Here is a 10,434-nt window from a genome sequence, read left to right on the forward strand (position 1 = left end):
ACTGCTCCATGATATCAGCAGCAACACTGGGACCCGCAACGTCGGAATCAAAACCATAGAAGGTGGAACCAGAACTTATGCGAGAGGGAGGCGCAGGCTGGGACGGTAGTGCACTGACTGTAGAATGCTGCATTATACCAGCAGCACCACTGGGACCCTCAACATCGGAATCCAAACCATGGAAGGTGGAACCAAAACCTATGCTAGGGGTTGAAACTCTGATGCCCCTTGATGGGGGCTCATAAACATTAATCTGGAAGCTCTCCCCTGCAGACATTTCAGTCATCGCTGCCATCATCCAGTCTGATTCGTCCGCATCTGGTTGTACTGGTTCTTGTTCCCATGATCCTCAGGGTTGGCAGCAGCAGCATCATCATCATATTCTGCAAAATACATCAGAACAGTCAAATATTTAACAGCAAGGGAGGAGGCCGAATGAGTGGCATGAGTACTCTCACACATAGCAGGCTAGGCAGCAGGTTGATTTAAAGGGCCATGATGCATTTTCAGGACTTACCCTCTTCCTCGCGTGCGGGCCCAGCTTGTGCTGTACCGATTGCTTTTCTCCATGTCCGACTCATCATAGCAGCTACCCTTTGTTCCAAGGGTGTCAGTGGATGCAGATTGGGCGTGCCTCCTTCTGTTCGAGTTGCTTCCCTTTTGTTGTGGGCCAATTTCTTCTGCAAAGAGTAAAATATAACTTTTTACAGAGTGTGTCAGTCTGCAAGGTGGGACATACAATTACGATTACATTAAAAATGGAAAATATTACTTACACTAACTACTTGACCAAGATTGTGCCATTTCTTTTTACACTGGCTTCCAGATCTCCTGGTATGCACCACTGCGCAGTAATCTTCTGCAACTTGGTTCCAGCGTTTCTTCCTTTCTTTTGGTGGCACTTTTATGCGACCTCTGTTGCTGGTATCTCGCTCCTGCCATCTCTGCTCAATTACGTTGACTAATATCTCCACTTCCTCATGCAAGAAATTCTTTGTTCTTGGTGGACGTTGAACCATTGCAAAGTTGAATTGACACTCTTATTTCTCCAAACACACAGTCCTTAATTTGCATGCACCAATGTAGCACCGGTTCTGCTTGGCCTTTTGGCTAAGATCATGCGTAACTGACCTGACAGGGGAGTAACCATGACCCCAAAGTGGTTCTCCCTGGATCAGGAAGGTGGTTCTCCTATGCTTTTTGGAAATAGGAGGTGGGTGGGGTGGCTTGACCCATCCACCTCCACGGAGGTGTGTGGGGGGCCTGACCCATCCACCTCCATGGCACGAACCTGGTATTGCAGTACTTCCAGGAACGGTGCAGTGGCTCTAGGCCTTTTGGCTAAGAGCATTGGCGCAGAGTGATCCCTGATGTGTGCAAGGTGACCTCTGGCGTTTGTGATTTGACAAAGAATTGGAAAGATTGGCTACGAATTAAAAAAAAAAGAAAAGCTGCACTCACTGATTTCAACAGGTGATTTATTCAACAGTGCTGCTAAAAGCACTCCTTCACACACAAAAACAAAATCACTAAAATTAAATCACAAGCCTTTCCAGGGGTCCACGAGACAAATCTTCACTTTTCCTCTAGTCCCTTAAAAAATGGCCGATTGCCAATGTTTATTTCCCACTGCGCGTGCGCGCACTCTCCAACGCGCATGCGCAGGGTTGCCGGCACGACGTTGCCTTATTTAAATTAGGCCCGCCCCCCACTGCTTGTAGAATCGGCGCGAGTGTCTGGCTCCGCCCCCCGCTGTTCTGTGCACGCCGCGCCAAGCTGCTGAAGACCTGCGAGGAGCCGGAGAATATCGGAGGTTTTTTTCGGCGGACTTTCGAGCATGAAAAACGGGCGTCCAGGTCGGGGCTGTGCCGTTTTAGGCGCAGCCCGAAACTTGGGCCCATTGTTTGTTTATTGTCTTCTGGCTGGACAGAGCTTAAAGGAACAAAGGGTTAATTGGAAAGCCATTAACCTAGTCAAGGAGTGGCACTGGCCATCCAGATTGACACATGTATGAGGCGAAGCCAATCAGGAACGGCCCTGGAACCAAGATCCAATCCTGAGGCTTCCTGAGAAACAATGGCTTTAAGAGATATAAAAACTCAAGCCAAAGATTGCTCTCTCTCTTCTCCTTAGCATGTGGCAAAGGCAGGACCTCCCTCTACAGACAAAAAAGCAGGCCGTGTGCTTTGTCAGAGGGAAGTAAAGTATACCGTTTTTATTGTAACATCATTTGTAACTAAGTGGATCCGTAGGATAACTGACGACTGCTGATCGATGTGCATGTGTGTGTGTTTAATAAACTATTCCAAATTGTTTTAAAAGAATCAGACTTGCTGTCAATTTAATGCCAGAGATTTAGAAATCTTACTGTATATACATTGCCAGTGTGGTATATACATTTCCCAATGTGGTATTGTAAGGGGGTGGTCCCGGCGGTCAGGTTCACCTCTGACCAACTTCAGTGGTTCGAATCGCTCCTACTCCCTTGGGTTCCAGACTCTGGGTTTATTTGGGGGATGTGATAAAGTGCAAAGGACACTGGTTTGGTGCAAAAGAACTTTGGTTTTATTAAAGACAAGAAAATACAATGTCAAACTTATAATCACACTAATAAAGAATACATTACACATTCAAAGGGGGTTACAGTAAAATTACACCTCCCACCTCCCAATACCTAATTCTAGCTAAGTTATACTCCAGGGCGGGCAGGGACTGTGCTTACCAATCCTTTATGGTCAGTTAGCGGTAGTTCAGGATTTTGGGGTTCGTTGGATTCTGCTTGCCGTACTCCGAACGTCGAAGAAGACCTCTTGCTGTGCAATCTTCAGTTGGGTTGAGTCCGCTGATACGGTAAGGCATGTTTTGGATCTATGGGGCAAGTACCCGGTTTTCTTCATTAGAAATAGGTTCAAAGTCTCTTTAGGTAATGTCTTCACCTGTTGGTAGTCAGGCCTTAGATTGTAGAGTGGAAATTTTTCGATTCTTCGGTTTCTTCCTGTTGGAGTTTTGTTTCGAGATTGGTCGATCGCGGTGGTTTTCCTGTGGTCGTTGGCTGTGGTCGGTTGCTGCCGTGATGGTGATGTTCTTCCTTCCTTCAGGATTTCGAGGCTGGAGAAGTTAGTTTATAACTGTCATGTTGGTTTCTCTCCCTTCTTGATGACATCAGCATGGTCTCGGTTGTATGGCAAAGTGTGTCATACCATCTGTTGAAACAGGGGGCCAGTTATACGGTTTGAGCTGTTCTAATCTTCGCGCCAAATCAGCTCAGAATTCTTTGTTTAAATTTGGCGGGCTTGACTTCTCTTTGTAATATTTTGGTGGGCTCGATAAAAGTTAATATGTTTTGGGTGGGTTGCATTTCTAAATCTATTTCCTGATGGAAATATTAACTTGCTAATCGCAATGTCCTTTTATGCTTAGTTTTTCGCATACAGGCTATAGTGGGCCCTTTGTTGTTATTCATGTTGAAGATGGCTTTTCTCAGTTTGGTTTGATGGCTGGCCATCTCTGAATTATTGTTGTAATGTAAATGTCTCCTGTGGAGAAGGGTTGTCGAATGTCCATTCCTCCAGGCAAGTTAACTTAGTCTCAACACCTAGACAGTTCCAATGATCAAGTGGGCTTCCTTAGTTCTTTAGGCCTGCCCACAGGCTTGAATTTGTCTGTTAAAATCCAAAATTCAATTAAAGTTTGTAGTTTCTTCCACAAGCACTTTAGGGTTTCAAACTTTCCGGTATATAATCCCAAATTAAATTTCCTTTCGAATGAGCCCAAACACTGGGGGGATTCTTGTGAATTTTGCATCTTTCAGTATATACATTGCCCAGTGCAATATATACAATGACCCGTGCGATATATACATTGCCAGTGTGGTATATACATTGCCCAGTGTGGTATATACATTGCCCAGAGTGGTATATACATGGCCCAGTGCGGTAACTGCATCAGCCCAGATTTTGTGTTCAGAGTAACGGTGTGGCTATCAGCGCTTCCTGTTACTATGGAATAAATCGGACAGCAACTTCCAGAGTCCGCACAAGCTGCAATTAAGCGTGGAATTGGAAAGTTGCTGTCCAACTTGCCCTGCTCCACCGCAAGCTTCACTTCATCATGTGAAGTTATGGTACTTACCCACTAGTTACTCAGTAAACATGCCAGAAAAGGTTAGGGCTGCTGCATTCAGGTGTAGGTGAATTTTTAACAGCATGATAAATCTTAATTGCTGCCAAATAACCTCTCAGGCACTGAAAGTTTTACAGAATGTTACAGAATCTGACGAAAGGTCATCGATCTGAAGCATTAACTCTGTTTCTCTCTCTGCAGATGCTACCTGCCCAGCATTTTCTGCTTTTAATTTTGGATTTCCAGCATCCGCAGTATTTTGCTTTTTTCCAGTAGCCTTAAGTCGCCGTTCAAAAGCCTGCAAAAAGTCTGTGGTCAGCTGTACGCATGATGAACAGCCATTCCTTCGCCGCTGACCGCAAAATCTGGACCAAAGCCCAGCGTGGTAAATACATTTTCTATTGTGGAAATAGATCGGGCGAGAAAGTGGAGTTGAGTTTGAAAATCAACCATGATCTCATTGAATGGCGGAGCAGGCTCGAGGGGCCGAATAGCCTACTCCTGCTCCTATTTCTTATGTTCTTATGAAATGAGTGAAAGACAGATCCAAACTTGATCCACTGAACTGGCATCTAAACCACCCTTTGCTGAAGCCTCAGCTTTGAACGCTGACTGATCTAATGCGCGAGAATTATGGGCATCGTTTTTCTAGAAAGTACATAAGTGGTGAAAAACTTTTGCTTTTCAATCTTCCATTGCCGCGTACTATGAAGCTAAGCAGTTCCTATGTTTTTCTACCCACGTGTATTAAAGGTGGAGCGGATCAAGGGTTAGCCTTTGGAACACTAACTTTCAAGAGTTTGAAAAATTAGCGCCAGCCTTTAGAAAGTGGGAACAATTTCTTGCCCACCACGGTTGCTTTCCTTTTAACGTTACTAGGTGTGTAGTTTAGTCCTAGTCATTGATGCAGTGGTTGAGCAAACAGCCCAATGATTTTGCCATTCACATAATCCGCAAGATCCTGCAAATCCCTTGGGAGGATAGTCGCACCAATGTCAGTGTTCTTAATCAGGCCAACATCCCCAGCATCGAAGCACTGACCACACTCGACCAGCTCCGTTGGGCGGGCCAAATTGTCCACATTCCCGGCACAAGACTCCCAAACCAAGCGCTCTATTCGGAACTCCTACACGACAAACGAGCCTCAGGAGGGCAGAGGAAATGTTTCAAGGACACCCACAAAGCCTCCTTGATAAAGTGCAACATCCCTACTCACACCTGGGAGTCCCTGGCCAAAGACCGCCCTAAGTGGAGGAAAAGCATCTGGGAGGGCGCTGAGCACCTTGAGTCTCGTCGCCGAGAGCATACAGAAATCAAGCGCAGGCAGCGGAAGGAGCGTGCGGCAAACCAGACTCCCCACCCACCCTTTCCTTCAACCACTGTCTGCCCCACCTGTGACAGAGACTGTAATTCCCATATTGGACTGTTCAGCCACCTGAGAACTCACTTTTAGAGTGGAAGGAACTCTTCTTCGATTTCGAGGGACTGCCGATGATGATGAGATCAACCCCGCCTACCTGCCTTTTCATCGTTTCTTCTCCGCCTGTCATTACCTTCATGCGCCAAAGAAAATCACAAGATAAACACCTCATCAATCCAAAAAAAGAGCCCACGGCGCCTACACCACAGCATTCAAGTGTGCCTTAAATAACTTTGCCTGCGCCACCCAACCAGAGAGCCCATTCGATATGTTGATCACTCCTTGTGGGAAGAATCTATGGACATCAACCGTAAATGTATCTTTCACAATTTGGACCAGTGCTCTCTTGTGCTCATGTCATGCTTACCTTAAAATTGTGTTTGAGAAATATATCACACAATCACATGATAGGTTGAGGTGAAGAAGACCCTTTGGCATGTTTGATCTCATCCTTCTGGAATAGCGACCCGACTATCTTCTCATTCCAATATTTTAAATCATCAAATGACATGGACATAAACACCCTCCCTGGTAACCTATCCAAGTTATCGATCACCATCTGTGTGAAGAAATACTTCCAGGAATCTCTTCTAAATGTGTCCTTCAAAATCACCTGAGAACTCACTTTTAGAGTGGAAGCAAGTTTTTCTCGATTTCGAGGGACTGCCTATGGTGATGAATTGGGGTACAAATTTGTCACGCCCAGGTTTCGGCTGTGAAGGTGGCGATGGATCAATAATGAGTGCCCGAATTTGGAGGCCCGAGGTCCAATTTTGGCCGGTATCCTGTCGCTCCTCGAGAGACAACTCGCCCATTTGAAGAAATTAATTGCCGGAAGGTAAGTCCCGGGTGTGGCAGAGTGGAATGGCAGTGGAAGGCAGGTGGGCGGGGGGGGGGGCGATTGGTATTGAGTCTGGACACCTGAAATATGGCCCGGAGCCAAGATCGGGTTGAATATCTTTCAGGCATCCTTTGAGCAGGGGTATTGGTCCCCGAATTCGACCCCCGTTCCATCCATTTTGCATCCTATTTTTACCCCATTATATTTTTAAAGCAATGGTTAGAATACACATTTACAGCAAATTAGCTCACAGCTAGAGGGCTGTGTCCAATTCTGGGCACCACATGTTGCGAAGGATGTTAAGGCCTTGGGGAGGGTGCAGAGGAGATTTAACAGAACAGGTAGCAGAGATGAGGGACTTCAGTTATGCGGAGAGACACTAGAACATTTGGGATTGTTCTCCTTGGAGCAGAGAAGGTTAAGAGGACATTAAATAGAGGTGTTCAAAATTATGACATGTTTGAATATAGTAGTTAGGGAGAAATTATTTCCAGTGGCAGGAAGATCAGTGACCTAATGACATAATTAAATCTAGATCTAGAATGCACTGCCTGATAGGGTGGTAGAAGTAGATTCAGTAGTAACTTTCAAAAGGTGGATCTATTCTTTAAAAGGAAATGTTTAGTAGGCTACAGGGTAAGAGTGGGACTAATTGGATTGCTCTTTCAAAGAGCCAGCACAGGCACGATGGGTCGAATGGTCTCCTTCTGTACTGTATCATTCCATGGGGGAGAAATTCCCCAGCGCCCCGACTGGGGACAGTAACCGTCTCAGGTATGGGACTGAAAGGGGTTGGCGCGTGTTGCTAATGGATTGCCGTGCACGCCGATGACATCATCGCCGGTGGGGCGGCGGCCCGGGGTGCTACCGTGGCAGCGCTTCCGCTAACCCCCCCCCCCCCCAGCAATTTCACGGGAGCCGTTCGCAACCCCCAGGCAAAAAGTATTTCACGCCCGTTAGCGCCCCCTGGAGTTGCTGACAGGTGTCGCAAAAAGGGGCAATTTTGACCCGTATGTCAATTAATACTACTGCTGGTGGAGACTCATCGACTGTTAATGTGATTCTACTGCTAACATTCTGTGTGTATACACATACATATTTACACACATACATACATAAACATACACGCGCAGCTATCTGCATCGAGCTGTTGCTCCATGAGGCATCCAGTCTAGTCCCACACACCTGCTCCCACACCATGCCCTTCATTAGTTCTGCCCGGTGTCTAAGTAACTGTCTAATTCTCTTTTAAAGGAATTTGTGGACTTTGTTTCAATGACAGTTTATGACAGAAAATTGAAGGCATTCTAACCATCTTCTGTGTGAAGAAGTTTTTGTAGCCTACCCTTTACAAGCTGGTCAGCAAAAATGACATCAAAATGCTGTGTATTCTTGGCAAACCAATGCCAGCAGACGAGACAAGCACTGACATATCTCTATGATCCTGAATTCCCTTTAAACTTGTAGAGCAATGTCACAACCCGAGCTTTCTCCCAATTCTCTTTAATCATGTTCACAGGAAAAGGCGGTTTAAAAAACTGGGCTGTCGTCTCCTGAAACATACAACCTTCTGCGTGACGTGACTGGGAATAGTGTTCTACAGAGTTAGCGATTACTCGTTTACCACAGGATTTCACACTGGAGTTTGTCCAGATTGACGATCATTGGACTAACTCCGAAAAGTGGAAAACACCAATGTGACAGACCAAATTGATCAGGCTAAAATCAGTAATCAAGTTTATTTGCAAGAATTGTAATTACACAGAAGCAAAATAATACAGCAAATAATCAACAATGTAATGCTTGGCTTATGCAATATCTTGAACTTTTATGCAACAACAATCAGCAACAACTTACATTTATGTAGTTCATTTTATGTAGTAAAACGCCCCAAGGTGCGTCACATAGAAACATAGAAACATAGAAAATAGGTGCAGGAGCAGGCCATTCAGCCCTTCTAGCCTGCACCGCCATTCAATGAGTTCATGGCTGAACATGAAACTTCAGTACCCCATTCCTGCTTTCTCGCCATAACCCTTGATCCCCCAAGTAGTAAGGACTTCATCTAACTCCCTTTTGAATATATTTAGTGAATTGGCCTCAACTACTTTCTGTGGTAGAGAATTCCACAGGTTCACCACTCTCTGGGTGAAGTTGTTTCTCCTCATCTCGGTCCTAAATGGCTTACCCCTTATCCTCAGACTGTGACCCCTGGTTCTGGACTTCCCCAACATTGGGAACATTCTTCCTGCATCTAACCTGTCTAAACCCGTCAGAATTTTAAATGTTTCTATGAGGTCCCCTCTCATTCTTCTCAACTCCAGTGAATACAAGCCCAGTTGATCCAGTCTTTCTTGATAGGTCAGTCCCACCATCCCGGGAATCAGTCTGGTGAATCTTCGCTGCACTCCCTCAATAGCAAGAATGTCCTTCCTCAAGTTAGGAGACCAAAACTGTACACAATACTCCAGGTGTGGCCTCACCAAGGCCCTGTACAACTGTAGCAACACCTCCCTGCCCCTGTATTCAAATCCCCTCGCTATGAAGGCCAACATGCCATTTGCTTTCTTAACCGCCTGCTGTACCTGCATGCTAACCTTCAATGACTGATGTACCATGACACCCAGGTCTCGTTGCACCTTCCCTTTTCCTAATCTGTCACTATTCAGATAATAGTTTGTCTCTCTGTTTTTACCACCAAAGTGGATAACCTCACATTTATCCACATTATACTTCATCTGCCATGCATTTGCCCACTCACCTAACCTATCCAAGTCACTCTGCAACCTAATAGCATCCTCCTCGCAGCTCACACTGCCACCCAACTTAGTGTCATCCGCAAATTTGGAGATACTGCATTTAATCCCCTTGTCTAAATCATTAATGTACAATGTAAACAGCTGGGGCCCCAGCACAGAACCTTGCGGCACCCCACTAGTCACTGCCTGCCATTCTGAAAAGTACCCGTTTACTCCTACTCTTTGCTTCCTGTCTGACAACCAGTTCTCACTCCACGTCAGCACACTACCCCCAATCACATGTGCTTTAACTTTGCACATTAATCTCTTGTGTGGGACCTTGTCGAAAGCCTTCTGAAAGTCCAAATATACCACATCAACTGGTTCTCCTTTGTCCACTTTACTGGAAACATCCTCAAAAAATTCCAGAAGATTTGTCAAGCATGATTTCCCTTTCACAAATCCATGCTGACTTGGACCTATCATGTCACCATTTTCCAGATGCACTGCTATGACATCCTTAATAATTGATTCCATCATTTTACCCACTACTGAGGTCAGACTGACCGGTCCATAATTCCCTGTTTTCTCTCTCCCTCCTTTTTTAAAAAGTGGGGTTACATTGGCTACCCTCCACTCCATAGGAACTGATCCAGAGTCAATGGAATGTTGGAAAATGACTGTCAATGCATCCGCTATTTCCAAGGCCACCTCCTTAAGTACTCTGGGATGCAGTCCATCAGGCCCTGGGGATTTATCGGCCTTCAATCCCATCAATTTCCCCAACACAATTTCCCGACTAATAAAGATTTCCCTCAGTTCCCCCTCCTTACTAGACCCTCTGACCCCTTTTATATCCGGAAGGTTGTTTGTGTCCTCCTTAGTGAATACCGAACCAAAGTACTTGTTCAATTGGTCTGCCATTTCTTTGTTCCCCGTTATGACTTCCCCTGATTCTGACTGCAGGGGACCTACGTTTGTCTTCACCAACCTTTTTCTCTTTACATACCTATAGAAACTTTTGCAATCCGCCTTAATGTTCCCTGCAAGCTTCTTCTCGTACTCCATTTTCCCTGCCCTAATCAAACCCTTTGTCCTCCTCTGCTGAGTTCTAAATTTCTCCCAGTCCCCAGGTTCGCTGCTATTTCTGGCCAATTTGTATGCCACTTCCTTGGCTTTAATACTATCCCTGATTTCCCTAGATAGCCACGGTTGAGCCACCTTCCCTTTTTTATTTTTACGCCAGACAGGAATGTACAATGGAGCGTTATCAAACAAAATTTGTCACCAAGTCACATATGGAGATATTAGGA

At 45.5% G+C, this 10,434-nt stretch overlaps 1 pseudogene; it reads left to right on the forward strand.

Annotated features, from left to right (window-relative positions):
• Positions 1 to 1,087: 1,087 nt before the first annotated feature.
• LOC139260639 (U2 spliceosomal RNA) lies at positions 1,088 to 1,328 on the forward strand (annotated as a pseudogene).
• The last annotated feature ends 9,106 nt before the right edge of the window (positions 1,329 to 10,434 follow it).

This window comes from Pristiophorus japonicus, chromosome 3 (genome assembly GCF_044704955.1).
Source record: "Pristiophorus japonicus isolate sPriJap1 chromosome 3, sPriJap1.hap1, whole genome shotgun sequence".
NCBI classification, from domain to species: Eukaryota; Metazoa; Chordata; class Chondrichthyes; family Pristiophoridae; genus Pristiophorus; species Pristiophorus japonicus.